Source organism: Podarcis erhardii, assembly GCF_964252035.2.
Source record: "Podarcis erhardii genome assembly, chromosome: 9".
NCBI classification, from domain to species: Eukaryota; Metazoa; Chordata; class Lepidosauria; order Squamata; family Lacertidae; genus Podarcis; species Podarcis erhardii.
Window position 1 is genome coordinate 75,628,860 of NC_138512.1, and position 23,493 is coordinate 75,652,352.

At 48.6% G+C, this 23,493-nt stretch overlaps 1 protein-coding gene across 6 annotated transcripts in view; it reads right to left on the reverse strand.

Moving 5' to 3' along the window:
* The window catches only part of SLC4A11 (solute carrier family 4 member 11), a 252,993-nt gene that overhangs the window by 135,667 nt on the left and 93,833 nt on the right, over window positions 1–23,493 (reverse strand). The window contains exon 1 of one of the 6 annotated variants that reach the window (XM_081876741.1): window positions 12,289–12,784. The exons of the other annotated variants lie outside the window; for them this stretch is intronic. The gene's annotated coding sequence lies outside the window, so the exon portion shown is untranslated. Of the gene's footprint in view, window positions 1–12,288; window positions 12,785–23,493 lie in introns of those variants that run through there. 6 annotated transcript variants of the gene reach the window in all.

The following is a 23,493-nucleotide window of genomic DNA, read 5'->3' on the forward strand; positions in this document are numbered from 1 at the left end:
ATGCAGAAGAGACAAGTTAAAGCATCCTAACAAATTTTGCAATACGTTAAACGTCCATCACACCGAACACTTTTCATCCCAGCAAGCATTTTATGAACTTAACTGCTTTTGTTTTCACTGGACTGAGTTGCTTGTAAAGATTGCTGCAGTGGAGTGGTATATACGTTGTCAAAATAGATAAATGAAATAAATAGGAAACTCTAGGCTGGCAAAAGTGACTCTAGAGGAAGCAAGAAAACTGCATGTTGCAGGAAACTGAGGCCCCAAGAACGAACTTCTACAAACCACTGAATCCCATGGTTTCCCTGCTGGAGCCACCAGCAAGAGATCAACTTCAGACTCACAACAGCCATCACACCGGACAGACAACAGCAGATGTATGTAAATCAATCAATCAATCAATCAATCAATCAATAATTTATTATTTATTCCTGCCCACTCTGGGCAGAATATTAAAAACACAATAAAACATCAAACATTAAAAACTTCCCTAAACAGGGCTACCTTCAGACGTCTTCTAAAAGACTGGTAGTTGTTTATTTCCTTGACATCTGATGGGAGGGCATTCCCGAGGGCAGGCGACACCACCAAGAAGGCCCTCTGCCTGCTTCCCTGTAACTTGGCTTCTCACAGGGAGGGAACTAGCAGAAGGCCCTTGGCGCTGGACCTCAGTGTCTGGGCCGAACAACGGGGGTGGAGACGCTCCTTCAGATATACTGGACTGCGGCCGTTTAGGGCTTTGAAGGTCAGCACCAATACTTTGAATTGTGCTGGGAAACGTACTGGGAGCCAATGTAGGTCTTTCAGGACCGCTGTTATACGGACATGGTGGCTGCCCCCAGTCACCAGTCTAGCTGCCGCATTCTGCTTTAATTGTAGTTTCCGGGGCACCTTCAAAGGTAGCCCCATATAGAGTGAATTGCAGTAGTCCAAGCGGGAGATAACCAGAGCATGCACCACTCTGGCAAGGCAGAGCACAGACAGGGAGGGTCTCAGCCTGCGTACCAGGTGGAGCTGGTAGACAGCTGCCTGGACACAGAATGGACCTGCGACTCCATGGACAGCTGTGAGTCCAGACTGACTCCCAGGCTGCACACTTGGTCCTTCAGGGGCACAGTTACCCCATTCAGGACCAGGGAGTCCTCCACACCCGCCCACCTCCTGTCCCCCAAAAACTGAACTTCTGTCTTGTCATTGCTGATGCTAATGTAGAACATTTTGGTGTGGTTCAGATTCACCAACTGATACCAAGGAAAATCACTTATCGTCCACGTGTCTCTAATAATGGGAAATGGGCAGTGGAGTGTGTGGAACAAAAAATGAACTTCAGACCACAAGGCACCTGAAACGTAGTTAGATATCCTTTGCTACTGGATATAGTTTCACAGATGCAGCCAAGCAATCTCCATCTCTCTTCCGAAACTGCATGCAAGCATCCCTAACAAAGAGCACACAGTTCAAAAGCCGCCAGCTGGACCCATTAGAAAGCATCGTTCCATTCCCTTTACGTTTCCCCTTTGCCACAGAGGAAGCTTGCAGCCCGGCAGGATCCCGGTCATAGCAGCTGCTGTGTTCGTCTGCAAATGGAGCCCACGGGAGCTGGAGAGCCAGCGGGAAGGGCAAAAACAGCTTCTCCGTGCCCGTTGGCGAAGACTTGGCAGAGAAGCCAATTGCCAAGAGTTGAAATAAAAGCACCAGGACGGAATGACGAAGTCTGTGCGTGGAAAGGGCAAGCGGGGACGTAAAGGCCCAGTTGTTCGTGGAAGAAGAAAGTGCCGTTTTGAAAAGTGAGAGGGAACAGGTGGTCCACAGCTGGTGCAAAGAGGAACAGGCTGCAGAAAGTGGAAATTGCAACTATCTTAAAGGTAAAGGTAAAGGGACCTGCGACCATTAGGTCCAGTCATGAATGACTCTGGGGTTGAGGCACTCTTCTCGCTTTATTGGCCAAGGGAGCCAGCGTACAGCTTCCGGGTCATGTGGCCAGCAGGACTAAGCCGCTTCTGGCGAACCAGAGCAGCACACGGAAACGCCGTTTACCTTCCCGCCGGAGCGGTACCTATTTGTCTACTTGCACTTTGACGTGCTTTCGAACTGCTAGGTGGGCAGGAGCAGGGACTGAGCAATGGAAGCTCACTCTGTTGCGGGGATTCGAACCGCCGACCTTCTGACCGGCAAGTCCTAGGCTCTGTGGTTTAACCCACAGTGCCACCCGCGTCCCAACTATTTTAGACTTAAGTTGGAAATGGAAGGAAGGAGCAATTCCAGGTGAGTTGCCTCCTTCTGGGTGATGGGAAGAAAGGACAGGGCTCAAATGGAACCCAAACGGCGTCAAGCGCACAAAAGGAATCACAGAACTGTAGAGTTGGAAGGTGTTAAGTTGTGGGTGAACATATCAGACGACACAGCGATTCTTCAAACAGCTCTTGTTTATTCACAGGCCAGAACAAAACTGAACTGAAGGGTTCAGCCAAGCTGCTTATATAGAGCTTCACTATAACACAACTGTAACCACTTTCTGTAATTATCCAATCACTGAACGTCACTTTCAAACCCTTATTTGCATATGTGGACCTGAGTGAAAACTATCTACAGTATCCCCCTGCTGGCCCAGAGTGAGAACTTCAGTACATAACAGAAGGGACCTCGGGGGTCATCTAGGCCAACCCCCTGCAATGCAGGATTCTTTTGCCCAATGTGGGGCTTGAACCCACAACCCTAAGAGCCTCATGCTCTACCGACTGCAGATTTCCATTAAGTTATTTTTATCTTTTGTTTGTAAGCTGCTTTGGGATTTATTTGAATAAAAAGCGGCACAGAAATAGAATAAAATCAATCAATCAATATTACAGTACTGGCAGTTTCCAGTGCAAATCTGTATGGCAGCAAAACACTGAGCTGCCACAAACTGGTAGGTCGCATCCATCGCAGCATCCATTTAAAGCACATTTCTCTCCCCCCCTCCAAGAATCCTGAGAACTGTAGTTTGTTAATGGTACTGGGAGTTGTAGTTCTGTGGTGGGTGAACTAGCTCCTGTGGTTGTTTTTTTATGGTGTGATATATATAAGTATATATATATCGAGAGAGAGAACATGGCAAAGAGGGCCCCTCATTAAGTCTTGCCCAAACGAGACCGAAAAGGAACGCAAAAACTCTGGCAAGTTCGCAGCTGATACGGGAAGGCAAAGGAGAATGTGAAGTATCCATTGCTAAGACCGTTTCAGCCCAACATTAATAATAATAATAATAATAATAATAATAATAATAATAATAATAATAATAATTCAATACATTAGAAGAAGGAGACTTGCCACAGAAGACAAAGCACTTCTGAAAAGAGCATTAAAAGAGGACCAATGGAGACAGCAGGGCAAGGCAGCTGAATGAATTCTTTGTGTCTGCCCTCACTTCAGAAAATGTAGAACAGACAGAATTGCATTTTATTTTATTTTATTAAGGAGGGAGACTATCTGAGGGAGGGAGGGAGGGAGGGAGAGAGATTCAACAGCCAGCAAACTCTAATCTTGTGGAATTCCCTCCCCACAAAAGTGCATTCAGCACCCTCATTCTGAAGCTTTCATCACCTTTGAAGATGTACCTATTTATGCTCTTAAGCATGTGGGGTGTGTTTGTGTGCTGTGGGGTTGGTCTGCTTGATGCCAGAGTCCCTTAAGCAATTCCTGGGGCCCTGGATCCAGCAAGAGTTAAAATCCAATGGAGGTTAAAGATAATGTCAAAAGAGCGCAAAGCAAAAGACAAACTTCCAGTTAAAATCACGGAACCACAGAATTTACAGAAGGGTCCAACTCCCTGCAATGCAGGAATCTCAACTAGACCATCCATGACAGATAGCCATCCAAGGAAGGATGATATATGATAGTTCAATTGGCAGAGCAATGGACTCTCAGGTTCATGGGTTCGAGCCCCACGTTGGGCAAAAGACCTGCTCTAGTTGCGATTGTAACGGGAAATTCGAAAATCGAATCCAAGTCAAAGAGAGGTGGCAGGAGGATGCATCAATAGGAGTATAGCATCTAGATCAAGGGAAGTAATAGTGCCACTGTATTCTGCTCTGGTCAGACATCACCTGGAGTACTGTGTCCAGTTCTGGGCACCACAGTTCAAGGAGGACACTGACAAACTGGAGCGTGTCCAGAGGAGGGCAACCAAAATGGTCAAAGGCCTGGAAACGATGCCTTATGAGGAACGGCTAAGGGAGCTGGGCATGTTTAGCCTGGAGAAGAGGAGGTTAAGGGGTGATAGGATAGCCATGTTCAAATATATAAAAGGATGTCACATAGAGGAGGGAGAAAGGTTGTTTTCTGCTGCTCCAGAGAAGCGGACACGGAGCAATGGTTCCAAACTACAAGAAAGAAGATTCCACCTAAACATTAGGAAGAACTTCCTGACAGTAAGAGCTGTTCGACAGTGGAATTTGCTGCCAAGGAGTGTGGTGGAGTCTCCTTCTTTGGAGGTCTTTAAGCAGAGGCTTGACAACCATATGTCAGTAGTGCTCTGATGGTGTTTCCTGCTTGGCAGGGGTTTGGACTCGATGGCCCTTGTGGTCTCTTCCAACTCTAGGATTCTATGATTCTATGATTCTAGGCCATCAGACATGGGTAGCATTCAACTCTAGGATTCCTGAAGCTCTCAACATGCAAAATCTTTGGTCTTTTTAGCAAAAACGCGCCACTATTTGTCCCAAAACCTAGCCTCTATACCAAAGGACTAGGAAGTAACCAGCGTGGTTCAAAAGCGATCCAAGAGATCCAGCGCTTAAATCCCAGGGGGTCCCTGTAGCTACCGTATTTTTCGCCCCATAGGGTGCACCGGCCCATAGGGCGCACCTAGTTTTTGGAGGGGGAAATAAAGGGGGGGAATTATTTACCCCCCAGGCGCGGGGCTGGGGCGGGGAAGCCCCAGCTTCCCCAGCCCCCAGAACATGCTGCTCTCCGCAAGCCATGGGAGCCCTCCCACGGCTTGCGGAGAGCTACCCGAAGCCCGGGCACGACTGCTCAGTGCGCCCGGGCTTCGGGATGCAGGCAGCTCTCAGCAAGCCGTGGGAGCCCGGCGGGAACTCGCGCGGGCTCCGCAGGCTTGTAGATAGCTTCCTGAAGCCTGGAGAGCGAGAGGAGTCGATGCGCACCGACCCCTCTTGCTCTCGAGGCTTCAGCGAAAGCCTGCATTCACCCCATAGGACGCACACACATTTCCCCTTCATTTTTGGAGGGGAAAAAGTGCGTCCTATAGGGCGAAAAATACGGTACTTAATACTTGTACAGTCGTACTTTGGTCATCGAACGGGATCCGTTCTGTGAGTCCGTTCGGCTTCCAAAATGTTCGCAGACCAAGGCACGGCTTCAAATTGGCTGATTGGACCCAGAAACAATGCGAACAGCCGAAACAGACATTTGGCTTCCTAAAAAAATGTTCACAAACCAAAACACTTACTTCTGGGTTTGCGGCGACTGGGAGCCAAAACGTCCGAGTACCAAAGCATTCGACAACCAAGGTACAACTGCACTGGGATAGTTAGTGGGAAGCATTGAAATATATACACTATTAACTGTGTATATGTGTGTATGTGTGTGTGTGGTACTCATCCTCATTTGACCTCCACAACTACCTTTTGAGGTAGATTAGGCAGAGAGGCAGTGGCTGGTCCAAAGTGGAGATCTGAACCCCAGTCTCCCAAGGTCCTAGTCCAGCACTCTAACCATTACACCTCGCTGCCTCTCTCTAGAGCAGCCTTGTCCAACCTGGTGCCCTACGGATGTTTCGGTCTACACCTCCCATCGGTCCCCGTCAGCCATGCCCTCTCAATTTTCCTCTCCGCAAGTGGGCCTTGCGCTTGGCAGCAGTTAAATCTGGGGCTGAATGTGTAATATGACTGATGGGGTGGAGACCCACTGGGGTCAGAATCTGTGTTTGAAATTAGCCAGGGGCCAGGCGCGTTTTTGCGACTGCCGCGGATGTGACTGCGACCATGTTGAGATCCCTGGATGCCAAGTTGGTGACTGACATCTCTATCTGGCTGGCTCCTCCAGCTTTTTAAAGCCGGTAAGTAGAAGATCTTATATATTGCCTCCATCTCCCCCCTTTTTCTCCAGGGAGTACATCGTTCACACCCACTCCTCAGCTAATCCCTGCAAGGACCCTGCGAGGTCGGTTAGAGTGTCAGACTAGGACCTGGGAGACACCAGGTTTCAAATCCCCACTCGGCCACAAAGCTCACTGGGTGACCTTGGACCAGGGGATTAAATGGGGTAGGGGGAGAACCATCTGTTCCACCGTGAGCTCCTTGGAGAAAAAGCTGGGATATACCTGAAGGAGCGTCTCCACCCCCATCATTCAGCCCGGACACTGAGGTCCAGCGCAGAGGGCCTTCTGGGGGTTCCCTCCCTGTGAGAAGCCAAGTTACAGGGAACCAGGCAGAGGGCCTTCTCGGTAGTGGCACCCGCCCTGTAGAACACCCTCCCATCAGATGTCAAAGAGAGAAATAACTACCAAACTTTTAGAAGACATCTGAAGGCAGCCCTGTTTAGGGAAGCTTTTAATGCTTAATAAGTTATTGTATTTTGTTGGAAGCCCCCCAGAGTGGCTGAGGAAACCCAGCCAGATGGGCAGGGTATAAATAATAATAATTTTTTGTTGTTGTTGTTGTTGTTGAACCATAGAACTGTAGAGTTGGAGGGACCCCCAGATTCATCTAGTCCAATCCACTGCAATGTAGGAATCTTTTGCCCAACGTGGGGCTCGAACTTGTGAACCTGAGATGCTCAGCCAACTGAACTATCATATAAATACTGGGCATCTGGAAATCTGACATTGTTGCTGGTTTCTTTGTAACTGACAGTATGAGCTGTTTGACAGTGGAACAGACACCCACAAGAGATGGTGACCTCTCCTTCCTTGGAGGTTTCTAAGCAGAGGTTGGATAGCCGTCTGTCATGGGTGATCTGGTTGAGATTCCTGCATTTCAGGGGGTTGGACTAGATGTCCCTTGAGATCCCTTCCAACTCTACAAATTCCATCTTTCCATGATTTTAACTGGAAGTCTGTCTTTTGTTTTTTACGCTCTTTTAACATTATCCGTAACCCTTATTTTTATTGCAAATGCAACAGAAAGAAATGCGCTCTCCCATTTACAATAAGAACCTTCTACGAATCCTGATTTAAACACACATATTTGCGGAGGCGGCCCATATGTCCAAACAAGATTGTTGATTCTAAGACATATGTTCAAATGTAGCATCGTGTGTGGAATAGAATTCAAATGTGGAATATATAATATGATTGCTGGATTTCGGCTCAGGTTGTACCCATTCTTGCCCTAGTGCCTTCGGGTAAAGGGTGGGTTATAGATCCTTTTAATTGATTAATAAGGCGACTTCTGGAGAAGGAAATATATTTTTGTTGTTGTTTAGTCGTGTCCGACTCTTCGTGACCCCATGGACCAGAGCACGCCAGGCACTCCTGTCTTCCACTGCCTCCCGCAGTTTGGTCAAACTCATGCTGGTAGCTTCGAGAACACTATCCAACCATCTCGTCCTCCGTCATCCCCTTCTCCTTGCGCTCTCCATCTTTCTCAACATCAGGGTATTTTCCAGAGAGTCTTCTCTTCTCATGAGGTGGCCAAAGTATTGGAGCCTCAGCTTCAGGATCTGTCCTTCCAGTGAGCATTCAGGGCTGATTTCCTTCAGAATGGAGAGGTTTGATCTTCTTGCAGTCCATGGGACTCTCAAGAGTCTCCTCCAGCACCAGAATTCAAAAGCATCAATTCTTTGGCGATCAGCCTTCTTTATGGTCCAGCTCTCACTTCCATACATCACTACTGGGAAAACCATAGCTTTAACTATCCAGTGGTACCTCGGGTTACATACACTTCAGGTTACATATGCTTTAGGTTACAGACTCCGCTAACCCAGAAATAGTACCTCGGGTTAAGAACTTTGCTTCAGGATGAGAACAGAAATCGTGGTCTGGTGGTGCGGCGGCAGCAGGAGGCCCCATTAGCTAAAGTGGTGTTTCAGGTTAAGAACAGTTTCAGGTTAAGAACAGACCTCCGGAACAAATTAAGTACTTAACCCAAGGTACCACTGTACGGACCTTTGTCGGTAAGGTGATGTCTCTGCTTTTTAAGATGCTGCCTAGGTTTGTCATCGCAGGCGCCTTATAATTTCATGACTGTTGTCACCATCTGCAGTGATCATGGAACCCAAGAAAGTAAAATCAGAGATCAATTCCTTGCAAGAAGGTTTGAGGGGAAAAGGGAAAAGCAGTCCATTGACTGCAAAAAAAATATATTCACATTCTGCGACAGGGAACACCAACCTGATCAAAGCTGGAGTTGTTCAGTAAAGCCGGGAAAACACTCTGCACATGATGTGAGGCAAAATCGGTTTTGTTACACTTCCAGGGGTGAGCCAAGAAGAGGAAACCAGCGCTTCTAGGCTCAGTTTAGGTAGGAGAGCATTTGGCTCTGAATGAAGGCACAGTTCACGGGCAGAGCCTCTGGTAGAAAAGGTCTCCGGTTTGATCCCCAGGCAAGGCTGGGAGAAATCCCCCATTTGAAATTCTGAAGAGCAGCTGTCAGTCAGTGCAGACAGTACTAAGCCGGATGACAGATATTCCTCACAAAGCTGCAAAACTATCAAACTGCTCAAAAAAACGCCACACAATTGGCCTGACCTGCCAATTTCGCGTTCCTAGGATGGCAACCTTTACCCGCTCCCTATAGAGTTTGACTCGAGTTCAAGTCTTCCTGCCACACACCTACAGCAATGCACTGCCGCCCCATCTCAGCCTCAGTTTCCCCTCTGTAATAGGAGCCTAGGACGGATTTCTCTCTCAAACACACAAGCACACACGTACATATATACACCAGGAGGCTGTGCACAGAACACAGCGCCTGCAGAACAAATTTTTAAAGGCAGAGAGCGCAGAAACGGGTATAATGATGCAAAGTGGAAAATTTATCTCATCCCCCACCGGCAGAGATGGGGAGGGGATTCTCCAGCGGCTGAGCGCTTCGCAGGCAAAAAACATCCACCCCCACACACCGTGTGTCTGGAGTGGAAACAGGTTGCTGCTTAAACCAGCTTCATAGGAGTCGCTGCTCAGCTCCAGCCAATGCTAGGGACAAGCGCCACAACAACAACAACAACCAAGCGAGCCCAGGCAAAGGTGTCCGCGATCCGGGGCTCTTTTTCGGAGCAAGCCTGCCTCCCTGAGAAAAGTCCAAAGGGGGGGGGAACGTCTCCCCGCCACTGAGTGGACTGGGCAGCTGTCAAAAGCAACCAGGAAGCAGCTACGCTTGTTTTTAAATTTTTTATTTCGCTCTCTCCTCTCCCATCCTCCCTATCTTGGCCGGCGTTCCCTTACAGGTGTCACCAAGAAGCAAAGGCCGGCTAGTTTTCCGCCCCCAAAAAACAACAACAACTCTGGAGGAAGGAACTACAGGGAGACAGAGAAAACCCACCATGCCAGCTGGCCCTCTTTTTGGCAGCGGACGATAGTGAGTTTTCACAATTGCGAATTTGATCGGGAAGGGACAGGCGAATGTCAAGGCCGTGGGGACGCACTGGTCTCCTTTCCCCGCTTTTAAAGGGAATTTTACCGGGTATCAAGTCTACTCATGGAAACTCAGAAAAGCAGGTCCATGGTTTCTGATGGGGAACAAGGCAGCAAATCACCTGGTTGGCCTTTGTGGAGGACGGAATGCAAGACTGGATGAATCCCTGAAGTGCATTCTGATCTGAAGTGTAATTATTCCTATCAGAAAGGGTGTCTCTGCTGCCCTGAATGTGCAGCTGCCATCATCCCTGACCAGTGGACTAGGCTAGGTGGAGTTCGTGGGAATTAAGCGTTTCGTTTCATTTCACTTTTCATTTGTATACCGCCTTTCTTACTATGCCCAAGGCGATACACAGCTACAAAATATACAACGAAGAACACATGCCTTATAATAATCAGATCCAATACAAAAACTTTAAAATGGAACGACGTATATCGAATAACGTCCTATTCAAGAATAAGAGTCCAGCAACATCCCGAGCCACAGGCTCTGCTACATAAAAACTCAAAAGCCACGCTTTGAAAAGTACCTGGCAAGTTGCATTGTCCTAGGAGGAACACCTGAGATTCTTAGCTATCTCAGCTTTGTGTGTTTTGCTGTTCTGTTTTTAAAAAGGCTCTAGCCTTCATGCTTCCAAACAGGGTTTTTTTAAAAAAGAAATGTGATCATCTGTGCCACACAACCTCTGCACACTTTTTCCCACCGCGGTCTTCACACTATGATCCCAGACAAGCATCCTATGCAATCGTCATAAAATCAGAGAGCTAATCCCATGTCTTCTGTTGACTCAAAGGCTAGGCTGTGGAAGCCCAGGGGATAAAATCCTCAGGAGGAAGGATCTGGGTGGGAGAGGCTCCTTGGTTGGGTCGTCTTAGCCTCACAGTACCCTGTCCATGAAATGGGAACAATAATATGAGCCGACTAGGAATAAATAAGGAGGATGCAGCAGCTTGCAGATTTTTTAATTGCTACGTAAATTTTGCATGGGCCACAATCTGGTAGGATCCTCGCCTGCACATAAGCTACTAAAAACTGTAAGATCTGAGATCATTCAGGTCCTAAGGGGGAACTGATTTAACATGCTACATTTAAACTGTGAGCAACAGCAGAAATGGTGTTATCCAAACCCCTCAGGATCACACAGGGGTAACGAGATGATATAGATTATTCACAGTATAGCCGTCCTACAAGCCATCCTGTGGAACGAGCATTTTTCATTTCCCTGATGAAGAAATACGTATAATTCCCACCCCCCAATAAATGAATAAAAGCACAAGAACCTGCCACAACATTAAAAAAAAAAAACCTTCGCACTGATTCTAAGATAGGGCACAGGTGTGCCTGCAGCAACAGGTTGTCTGAAGATCCCCACTTAAAACTAAATTAATGACAGAATTCAAGGCAGATGTTGATCTTCATCTGCAATAGCCAAAGGAACACCAACAAATCCAAAACATGCTGAATTTTGGACCAAAAGAAAAAACGATGGTGTTGCAAAACCATTTGAGATAAGAAATTCATGTCCCTAGATGTGTGTGAGGCAGAAGAAAGTAATAAAACAGAAAGGGAGATAAACAACAACAACAACAAGAGGAAGACACCTTGATCCAAACTTGTGGCCATTTCAACTCAGAGGAAACTATTAAGCCACAAAACGAAGACGTATTAGCAGGGATTTGGGAAAGAATCAATCTGGCCGCAATGCTGTGGGAGAGCTAAATAAGCAAAAAGCATCAGAGACTAGACAATGTGAGTATTCCCACTGTACTTCATAAAACTGGGAGAGGGGTGGACATTATTTCCAGAGAAGCTGTGTCCTAATACTGGCAAGCTGTGTACAGACAGAAGCGTGAGGAGGAAGATCTCGGGGCTACAGGAACTTTAATGCCACCAAGGAAGTGGGGAGTGGCAGCCAGGGTGAAACCCAAAATCTATCCCTCAATCCATCCATAGATAAACGTGAACACACACACACACACACACACACACACCATGAACAAACAGATAAACTCCCATGCCACGGATCTCGAGAAAGAACTCTGAATTTCTATGCTGGAAATCCAGGTAAGGCAGAATCTTCAGATTCTTGCCCATCAAAACACAAGTCGTACCTTTCCGGGGAGGTGGAGACCCCAAATGGCTAGGCACTTCTGAATTTTCATTCATCTCATACATAACACTGTGCGGATTAATTAGCCAAGCTGCACAGCTGCAAAGCCACCGGGAGCAGATATTTCAGCATTGGACGGGCACTTTACATACAGTTGGCCGATCAATTAATCCCATGATCAATGGTGATGGGTCGTCCCCCCCTTTATTCTACACGTCACCCTGGGTAGGATCAACAGTGTGCAAAAATCTGTGCTGTTAGGATGTATTAGTTGAGAACACAGACACACACACACACACACACACCTTGGTTTATTTCCTTACGCAGCAAACACAAGCAACCTTGTTTTAATAACCCTGATACATTTCCTTTTCGTTCAGCGTCCGGATAGGAATCGACCCAGATGTTTCATTATTAAGGCAGAACGGCTCGTAAGGAAAAACAACAAAGTATCGCCTTACTCTCTGCAATTAAATATTTAAAAAGCTGGCGGATTAAGAGTTCGCGGAATCACCTGTTGAAGGGGACGCATCGCCCGGCAACAGCAGCGCCCAAATCGAAGGCAGGAGATTGTGTGTTTATTCTCAGAGAGAAAGAACTTACCTAGGCTGCAACTTTAAAGGGAGATGCTGTAGAGCCAAAAGGCAAGACTGGTCTCTCTCCCCTTTGCAGATCTCCTTCCCCTTAAAGGCTCCAGCCAGCAACACTTGTTCCTCCGGTGACAGTTTGCACCCAGGTGGCCAGGCAAGGGAGTAGCTCGTGGTCCCAGCCGTGGCTTCAATATTAATATCAATCAAGCCTGGGCATCTCTTCTCCTCCCCCCCCCCCACCCAACTCGATTCCAATTGGAGAGCGGCGGATGGGTGGGAAAAAGAGAACGGACCCGTCAGATTGCAGAAAGGCAAGCCTCAAATCCAGTTTAGAGAGAGGCAGAGAGATGATGCCTCGTCCACAGCGGTCTTTAGAAAACGGCTTCCCAAGCCAAAAGGTGCCAGGAGGATTCGCGAAGCTAATTCCTTGCAAATTTGCATTCCGTGGCACAGCAGATTAGTCCGGGAACCTGGACTCTCCTTCTTCCCTAGACGACACTGCCTGCCTCTGCACTTTGCTGGATCTCAACATTTTTTTTTCCTGCCTCTGCTGGTCTATAGGAAGAAAAGGGGGGGGGGATTGAACAATTAAAGCGACCCTGCACATTTCAGCCAGTGCTTTTAGGTTGGATACCCGGCAAAGCTGGCTGTTTTCTCCTTTAAAAAGCCTTTCAAGATGCAGGAACTGAGAGAGGTATGGTACCCAGAGGAGGGAAGCAGCAGGAGGAAGGGGGTGGGCAAGGCTGCGGCTCGAGGGCAAAAAGCAGGAGCTCTCTGCCAGTTCTGCTTGCCCACGTTTATAACCCGCCATCTGGGGAAGAGGGGATGGCGCAGAAGAGGACAGCGAGAAACCTCCTTGTGTGCAACAAACGGCCTCCCCGCCGATGCTTCCACACCTGGAAGCATCTCTCACATCCAAGGGGAAGCTATGAGCCACTGGGAGGCAGTAAAGCAAAGGGGAAGGTTGCAAAAAAAACCCTGCCTGCCTCGGGGTTCAGCAGCAAAGAGCTGGGGCTCAATTCACACAACCACACAGCTCAGGTCACGCCCACTCCTTGCATTTAAAGCACTCCTGCGTCCCTTTAACAGCCACGGTTTTCTTTCCCCACCTTGCAAAGGATCTTGGGAGCTGTAGTTTGCTTAGGGTGCTGACCTCCCACAGAGCAGCAATTCTCAGGACCCTCAACAAACTACAGCCTCCAGGATCCCCCACAACTGTTAAAGCGGTATCAAAGTGCTTTGAATGTCTGGTGCAGATGCAACTGCGATGGGAGGGCACCTGTTTTTTGTGGGAAAGGTCCCAGGTATAGTCCTGCTACCAGATTCTCCAGGTCTGGCTGAGAACGGTCCCTACCTAAAACCCAGGATTGTGGCTGCCAGTCTCTGCAGTCAAAATGAGCTAGACAGGACAATGAGATGCCCTGGTATAAAGCAAATTTTTTTTAACGGGGCCTTCTCAGTGGTGGCTCCCAGACTTTAGAACTTCCTTCCTAGGCAGGCTAGACTGCCTCCATCCTTGTTCTCCTTTTGCTGACAGGTAGAGACTGATTTATTCCAGCCAGATTTGGGGGTCTGCTCCCTTTTTTTTTAAGGAACGGGATTTTAAATAGTGCTGGCTGCACTGCTTTTCCTATCAGCCTTTTAATAGATCTGTTTATCTATTGCTTTATTCCATTACCATTTAAGTATTATTTAAAATACGTTTTTAGCCTTCTGCCTTTTACCCACGTTGTTTTAATTTGTGTAAAGCGCTTGAACTCCCGGTCTGGGAGATTGTAGAATATAAATCAATCATAGGATTGTAGAACTGTTAGAGTTGAAAGGGGCCCCCCAGGTCATCTAATCCAACCCCCTGCATTGCAGAAACCTAAACTAGATCACACATGACAGATGGCCATCCAGCCTCTGCTTTAAAAACCTCCAAGGAAGGAGAGGCCACAAATATAACAGCAACTGCAATAAATCAGTAACTCATTAGATTATTAATCTCAGGGTTGTAGGTGTGAGTCCACGTTGGGCAAAAGATTCCTGCATGGTAGAGGGTTGGACTAGATGACCCCTGTGGTCTTTTTCAACTCTACAATTTTACGGTTTTGTATAATAATAATAATAATAATACAGTGGTGCCCCGCAAGACGAATGCCTCGCAAGACGGAAAACTCGCTAGACGAAAGGGCTTTCCGTTTTGGAGGTGCTTCGCAAAGCGAATTTCCTATGGGCTTGCTTCGCAAGACAAAAATGTCTTGCGAGTTCCTGCGGGTTTTTTTCCCTCCCCCCCCCTTTTTCTAAGCCACTAAGCCGCTTATTCACTAAGCCGATAAGCCGCTAAAAGCCGCTAAACCGCTAATAGCGCTAATCCGCTAAGCCGTCAATGGGCTTGCTTCGCAAGACGAAAAAACCGCTAGACGAAGAGACTCGCGGAACGGATTCTTTTCATCTTGCGAGGCACCACTGTAATGTGTCTCAGTAGTAGAGGATCCGCTTTGCCTGTAGATGGTCCCAGGTTGAACTGGAAACTTATGTTGTGGACAGCCCTGAGATCTACGGATGAAGGGCGGTATACAAATTTAATTAAAAATAAAAATTAAAACAACTCCCGGCACTTCCAGACAGGCCTGTCTAAAACCCCAAACAGCTGCCAGCTGTTGCTCATAATCCTGAGCTCGGTGGACCAAGAGTGTGACTCACAGGATAGCTCAGCATGTTAGAGTATGGTGCTGAGAATGGCAAGGTTGCAGGTTCGATCCCCGTATAAGACAGCCGCATATTCCTGCATTGCAGGGGGTTGGACTACTAGATGATTCTCAGGTTCCCGTCCGATTCAATAATTCTATGGCTTGGTTAAAAGGCAGCTCCTTTAGTTCCTATGCCCAACAACCCCTTTCCCCTTTATTGCCGATTTACGCAGAAGGGTTGCACAGTCGTACCTTGGAAGTCGAACAGAATCCGTTCCAAAAGTCCGTTTGACTTCCAAAACGTTCGAAAACCCAAGCGCAGCTTCTGATTGGCTGCAGGAAGCTCCTTCAGCCAATCAGAAGCCGCGGAAGCCCTGTCGGAGGTTCAGCTTCCCAAAATAGTTTGCAAACCGGAACAGTCACTTCCGGGTTTGCTGTGTTCGGGAGCCGAAACGTTTGGGAACTAAGATGTTCCATAACCAAGGTATGACTGCGCCTAGTTTACAGAGGTGGCAAGGCATTCTGCACATGCTCAAGGAACTATATACTGGAGTATGGAGTCTTGGGACCCGAAAGCAGAATAATAAGCCCCAAAGAAAATCACTGATCAGAAGGAGTCAGTGTTTGCTTTAATGTTATTCCAGAAAAAGTAGAGCAGAGCAGAATGGGAGTGGAGGAGACATGAAACCCCCAATACCAGACTAAATAGGTCATATATGTATATATGTGTGTGTATCTCACATATCTGCATTAGAAGCATAAACCAGAGAGGAATTTCAGCTTACTTCCCCATGGCGTAGCATTCCTTGCTTCTGTGTTTACTTAAACTCTATACTCCTTTCCCATATAGATGGATAGCTATTCAATGTTTTCTTTGGGGGGGGGGATGTAAAGGCAACACTATAATTACTAGGCGGTTCTGAGCACTTTTCCCAAGGCTGGCTGTAAGGCGCTGGAGGATTAACAAATCATCTCCAACCCTGATTGGTTTATTTACGGGCTTTTCTGTTTTCCCAAACTGGACGCATAACCACGCAAACACATCCGAAACTGGAACTTCAGGTTGAAAAAGTAACCCGCCGCATTCCATCGCTCCTTCCGCAAGAAATTTACAAGAATTCCGAACTTGGGAGCTTAATTATGCCCCAGCCTTAGGCAAAAACCATCGGACTCTCTCCATCACTCAGCCCAGCACAGGTATGTATAGACAAACTAGGGAGAGAGAGGCTGCTATTTTTATACTTCTGGGTACAAGCAGAAGATAAGCAATGCCGCTTAAATCAGCATCCGTGGAGACACCCACAAACCCACCCCCTGTGCCCCGTAAGAACGCCATGAAATTCCAAACATGAATTGCACATTTGTTCAAAACCCAATTAAAGCCAGTTTAATTAATTCAACAAAAATTGGTCCAGGGACACCAGCTTTTCAAAGTCTGAGAGTCACTTTACACTTCAGCGGCTCCCTGCCACCTCTTAGCACAAACACCCCCCCAGTAATTCCCCCCAGGGGGCAGTAGCGGCCAATTTTGGGAACTGCTTCTCTACAACGTGGGGGTATGGGGTGCCCAAATTTGACAGCGTTAGTCCTCAACCCTTCACTTTCAGACCCCGTTGAACTAGACTAGGAAGGTTTAACAGCAGCTATTATTAGCCACAAGGATAGCTAAATGGAGACTCCAGATTCAATGGTAGTGTATCTGTAGGTGTCACTTGCTGGGGAATAGGCAAACAGGGGAGGACAGATGTCTGCATGGCCTGCTTGAAGGAACATCTGGGAACATCTGGGTGGGTGCTGTGGGAAGCAGGGTGTTCGACTAGACCTGAGAGGGGGCATCTGTAGTCCCTTGGAAGTTGCTGGAAGACCATTCCCATCATCCCACAACTATTGATGTTGCATGATGGGACGGATGGACCTTCCTTGCCCAGATCCAGCAGAGTTCTCACGTTCGAGAGATGGAGGCACCAGAAACGGAAGCATTCCCGAAGCCAAACAAATGTGGTGCTTATTAGGAAGCTACAGGAGGAATTCTTCCAGAGGCAGGAGCAACACGCAACACTGTAAAGAGGGGAGCAGATTCATTTCACACACACCAAAAGAGAAGAACGGTGCCTGCACATTTTGCTGGAAATGGGACGGAAGGAAACTGGGAATTGGGGGGGGGGGTATGGTTCATCTCGAAGGAGAAGATTCCCTAATTTCCCCTGCAGTGGATGCCCAAATGGGAATTGCTTTGAATCGAAGAATCACAGAATTATAGAGTTGGAAGGGCTTCCGAGGGCCATATAGTCTTACCCCCTGAAATGCATTGCAGGGGTTGGACTGGATGACCCTCATGGGTCCCTATTCCCACCCTCCATCTTCAGGTTGGTAGCAATGCAGACAAATACCAAGATATCGTATTTGCTTAGGGTGAGGAAGAGTTCTGGAGAACTCAGAGGAATAGCTCCCTATACAGCTATCTTTCCTCTTCCTCTTTGCTTTCATCCTGACTGATCCTCTCTTTCCAATTATACTCAGATGCATCTCCACCGCCGAGACCACACAACACTGTTCCTGAAAGTTCTTTATTGGCTCCCATTACATTTCTGAGCACAATACAAAGTGTTGGTGCTGACCTTTAAAGCCCTAAACGGCCTTGGCCCAGTATACCTGAAAGAGCATCTCCACCCCCATTGTCCAGCCCGGACACTGAGGTCCAGAGCCGAGGGCCTTCTGCCGGTTCCCTCACTGCAAGAAGTGAGGTTACAAGGAACCAGGCAGAGGGCCTTCTCAGTGGTGGCACCCGCCCTGTGGAATGCCTTCCCAGCAGATGTCAAAGCAATAAACAACTATTTTACTTTTAAAAGACAACTGAAGGCAGCCCTGTTTAGGGAAGTTTTTAATGCCTGACGCTGTATTTTTTTCAATACTCGGTTGTAAGCCGCCCAGAGTGGCTGGGGAAACCCAGCCAGATGGGCGGGGTATTAAAAATTATCATCATCATCATCATCATCTGCAAGGTCTGAATGCTTGTCATCTAGAGTCCAAACGGCAAAGTCACATTTCAATTGGCTTTTGGTCATTAGGAGTTTGTAGGAGTAAACGCCTTCTGTTACTTCGCCATCCTGGTGCCCTCCAGCTTCTCTGGACTACAATTCCCATCATACTTAACTGCTGAGCATGTGCTGGCAGGAGCGGAAGGGAGTTGTGCTCCACAACACCTGGCGGAAACCAGGTTGGCAAAGGCAGAGACAAGATGTCCTTTCTAAGCTGGCAGGAACAAGCCGGCAGTAAATCACACTGTGTAACTCTTCATTAGCAAAAACAGGATCTGCACAGGAGTGTCAGGCCTAATGAGCACAGCAAGTAATCTCTGGCTGGTCTTGCCCCCATGAAGCAGTTGCTGAGATAAAAGGTCCCTTCTTCCTCACAGCTGCCTAGGTCCCCCTCTTCCCCAGGGCTTTTCCCAAGCAATCAGAGACTACACCTGCATGAAGCCAACCTCTCCTCTGCCTTGTTCATGCCTCTCCTGGTTCTGGGAGACCAAGAGGGAGAGGAGCTGGTCATAGCAAGAGGGGGAGACACCCCTGTGTCATCTCTGCTTCTTGGTCTCCCTTCTCTCCTGCTTCCAATTCTGTACTTCTCTCTGCCACCAACTCCCCCCGCTCACAAAGCCCTGTTCCCTCCTCATCTTCCGACACCTCCTCTTCCCAGTTTTTTCCCTCTGACCCCCAACATCACCCCACCACCAATCCCTGGCCTCTGAGCCTTCTCCCTTTGGGGGTTTTCTCCAACTGGTTCCTCCCACCATTCCTTTGCATCCAACCAGCATGTCATTAGCTTTAAAAGTATGGAAGGGAGACCCAGGGCCCTCCAGACTCCCAGCTGCCATCACCCCTGGCTCTTGTATTTACGGGACCGCCTCTCCTGCCCTGCCCTGCCGAGGACCTTAAGGTGCATGAATAACCATAGTTTAGAGGTCCCGGGCCCTAAGGAAGTCAGACTATCCTCCACCAGGGACAGGGCCTTTTCAGTGATGGCTCCGACCTGGTGGAATGCTCTGTCCCATGAGACTAAGGCCCTTCATGATTTAACCTCCTTCCGTCGGGCCTATAAGACAGAGCTATTCCACCTGGCCTTTAATTTGAATTCAGCCTGATCTTTTATTTCCCTTCCCTCCCCATCCCCTTTTATGAAGATCACCCGCTCTGAGACCCCACAGCTAATTCTCCCCCGGCCTCCTCACTGGCCCAAGTAGGACCAATTCAGCCAGCTAGCCCTGGAGATTATCTAATGCTTATTAGATAGATTTCCCCTAAATTGATTTCTGAACTTTGAATTTTATGGTTATTCATGGGTTTTTTCCTGTATTTTATGCTGCTTTTACAATTAAGTGTTTTACCGTATTTTTCGCCCCATAGGGCACACCGGCCCATAGGGCGCACCAAATATTTTGGTGGGGGGGGGGGAATTATTCCCCCCCTCCCGGCGCGGGGCTGGGGCGGGGGAAGCCCGAGCTTCCCCCGACCCCAGCCCCCAGAACAGGCTGCTCTCCACAAGCCGTGGGAGCCGTCTCATGGCTTGCGCAGTTACCCGAAGCCCGGGAGCGACTGCTCAGCGCGCCCGGGCTTCGGGATGCAGGCAACTCTCCGCAAGCCGTGGGAGCCCGGTGGGAACTCCCGTGGGCTCCCAAGGCTTGCAGACAGCTTCCTGAAGCCTGGAGAGTGAGAGGGGTCGGTGCACACTGACCCCTCTCGCTCTCCAAGCTTCAGCGAAAGCCTGCATTCGCCCCATAGGACGCACACACATTTCCCCTTCATTTTTGGAGGGGTAAAAGTGAGTCCTATAGGGCGAAAAATACGGTGAATTTGCTGTTAGCCGCCCTGAGCCTGGTTTTTGATGACAGCTGGAGCTCAACAGGTTGCCCCTCCCTGCCGAAAAGTGCTCCTAAGCATCCAACAGTCCAGGGATGATGGATGGATCCAATAGGCTATAGGCCAAGCAGCAGGCAGCTGTGATTTTGCCAGCCTTTTCAGGGTCTGAAAACTTGATGGTGCAATCAAAGCCAAGAGGATAACTAGCCTGGCTGGCAAGCACCTTCTAGAATATAGATGCCAGGGCTGGACAGAAGTCCAAGTGAATAAATGCATTCTGCAGAAAGCAGCTGGGGGCCACAACGACATGCACTGCCCTGTTTTCCTCCCATGGCAACGCTGAGTTGCAACGGGAACAAGCGGCCAGCCTGAATGATGCTCCTCTGTGCTTCGCCACCAGCAGCTTCTCTAAGCCATGTTGGAAAGCGAGGAGAATATGCAAAACAGCAAAAGCCGAGCAGGAAAAGGCCAAACCCCACCTTCCCGTGCCAGGAATTGATAAGGCAGGTTTCAATATTCAAGTAGCGGCAGCAGCAACACTCCAGCCTCTTCCAGGAACAACTTGGACGATGTGTTTGCTGACAGTGCGCTCACATTGCTGTGTGCAATGGGAGTAAGATCTCCAGCATTTCCAGAGAAGGGTTTCTGAAATGCTGGGGTGTTGTGGGGGGGGCTGCTTACTTCCACCTTCTTCCCTCCACCTAGTTTTGAAAGGATTCTGGATGTAAGAGCTAAAACGCTCCTGCATGCGGAAGACTCCACACATACGTACAAAACCCACGCTCTCCACCAGAGCAGCATGGCACAGCAGTGACACAACTTAAAAATGTCTCTCTGCCGCTTTGCACAGATTCTGGCTTCAGCTGCTGTTCAAAGCCTTCAATGGTCAGAGCTCCCAACCACAGCACTTCACGGACTGGTTGGATGCAGAGGAATGGTGGGAGGAACCAGCTGGGGAACCCCCAAGGGAAAAAGGCTCAGAGCCCGGGATGGTGGTGGGCTGAGGAGTGGTCAAAAGGAGATGACTGGGAAGAGGAGGAGTCGGAAGCTAACAGATCTTTGTGAGCTGGCAGAGTCTGTGGCAGAAAGAAGACCAGAATCGGAGGCAGAAGCTGAAGCAGAAGAGAGGGGAGGCCGAGAGGCAGAGAAGAGTCTGGCTGGTGCAGAGTCACAGGTGTCTCTCCTTCCTGCTGCAACAAGTTCCCCTCCCTCCTGTTTTCCCAGAACCAGAAGAGGCGTGACGAGGGTGGAGTAGTTACCTTCACGCAGGCATAGTCTCAGATTGCTTGGGGAAAGCCCTGGAGAGGAGGGGACTTAAGACAGCTGTGGAGGATGTCGGGATCTTCTGTTAGCAATTTCACTCCTCCGATGCTGCATTTGTGATGGGTGTAAATCACATGCCTGTCTGAGAAGAGTGTGGGAAACGGAAGACAGTCTTATCTCTTCCACTGTATAGTATGTACTTTGTAATGTACTTTGACTTGTGCCTATTGTTTTCTCAGAACTGGAGAGCATGGACGCCATTATGCTTTTGTCTGTACATAGCGTGTAAATAAATAGTCATTAGCTCTACAATGCCTCACGCTTCTTGCTGTGTTATGCCAGGCGTGTTAGTGTGCATATACCATCTGGTATATGTCGCTGAGCATACTGGAAGAGAAGGGAGGTGCCTTTTCCAGAGCTGCGCATACCCCAGGGTGTTTTCCAGCATCTTCATTCTCAGAAACTGCTTCATGGGAGCAAGACCTACCCGAGATGACCTACTGTGCTCATTAGGCCTGACACTCAGCCAAGTCTGAGAAGATTGTGTTTTTGCTAATGAAGAGTTAACTGCAACTGCGATCAGTGTTATTTACTGCCGGCAGGCTCCTGTGACACAGCCTGAGTGACAGCTCAAGGATGAGACCCCATTTCGGCAGGGACTTAATTTCTTCTTTGTTGTGCAGCGCTGAGGACATGTTGGACGGCCTTTAGATGGGTGGTGGGGAACCTCTGGTCTGCGAGCCAAATTAGGCCTCTCCCCCCCCCCGCCCGCCCGCCCCCCCCGCAAAATCTGGTCAAGCCAAGTCCACCAGCCATACTACGTTTTATATGCGACATCAGGTGTAGATCAGGTAAAGCAAGCAAGAGCTTTGCAGGCACCTTATTAGCTGATTGTTAGGGCTTGCAAAGCACAGGGCTCACAACATCATTGTCAGCGGGCCCATCTGTCAAACCCAACCTGCAGAGGGTTGGGGAGGTAAGGCCAGATCCATTGCCTAAACCCAGTCCCCTACTGTGCTCTGGATATTGTCGGACCCCAACTCCCATCACCCCTGACCACTGGCCATGCCAGGCAGGGGCTGGTGGGAGATGGACTACAGCAACATCTGGAGAGCGGCAGGTTCCCCATCCCTAGCTTAAAAGGTAAAGGGACCCCTGACCATTAGGTCCAGTCGTGGCCGACTCTGGGGTTGTGGCACTCATCTCGCTTTACTGGCCGAGGGAGCCGGCGTACAGCTTCCGGCTCATGTGGCCAGCAGGACTAAGCCACTTCTGGCGAACCAGAGCAGCGCACGGAAACGCCGTTTACCTTCCCGCCAGAGCGGCACCTATTTATCTACTTGCACTTTTTGTGCTTTTGAACTGCTAGGTGGGCAGGAGCAGGGACCAAGCAACGGGAGCTCACCCCGTCGCGGGGATTTGAACCGCCAACCTTCTCATTGGCAAGTCCTAGGCTCTGTGGTTTAACCCACAGCGCCACCCGTGTCCCTTCATCCCTGGTTTAGGATGATCTTAAGCCTAATGGTGATTTGGGAAATTCTTCTGCAGAAAGTATGAAGGGACTGGCTTGGGCAGATCACACTGGGGACACAACGGGAAAATGCACCAAGGCGTGGACTTGAAAAATAATACATCTTGAAATTGTTTTGTGAAAGAATCCCCAAAGCTACACATTTTTGTCGCAGACAGAGTGCTTTAGACAAGAAATCCGATTGCCTAGGAACATCATGGCGCCGTGTCATCTCAACACACGAAATGGCTGTTAAGACATAACTTGGGGGAGAACAAGCAGACACAAGCTGAGGTTCTGCATGCCTTCCTCCAATTAGACACAGGGATTTGGCATAACCTCAGTATGCGACAAACCAGTTTGCCATTCCATCCTGAATCTGGCAATCCGGGATTGAAAAACAAAGCTGATTCCACGAGTGCAAGGACTTCCAGCCAGGCAATGGAACATTTCTGCCCTCTCCTTTCCCTATGTCTCCCTCCTCTAAATCCCCTCCAAAGGGATTGGGGGGAAACCCAAAACAAATTTAGGGAGCGTGAAGGCTGAGGATAGGATAGGGAAATTCCACACAGCTCTAAGTCCTCACACTAGCAGAACTGTCTAGCTAGATGCTGTCCACAGTTTGGAGGCAAGCTTTGGCTGACTGGGTTTGGACACAACAGGAAACCATGGTTTGCTGCAAACTGTGATGCAGGATTTCAAAGTTTCATATTGAAATATTACAGGAATATGAAATTTCTGTATTACAGGAAATAAGCAAATACGATTTCAATCTTTAAAACTTATTCTCTTAGGTCTTTCGATAACTTCCCCACTTTCTGTATGCGAGCTGCAATTTCTGCAGGACCAACCATGGTACTTGAGAACCACGGGTGGTAGTCAACTAGCTTTTACTCAGAGTAGACCATAATCAA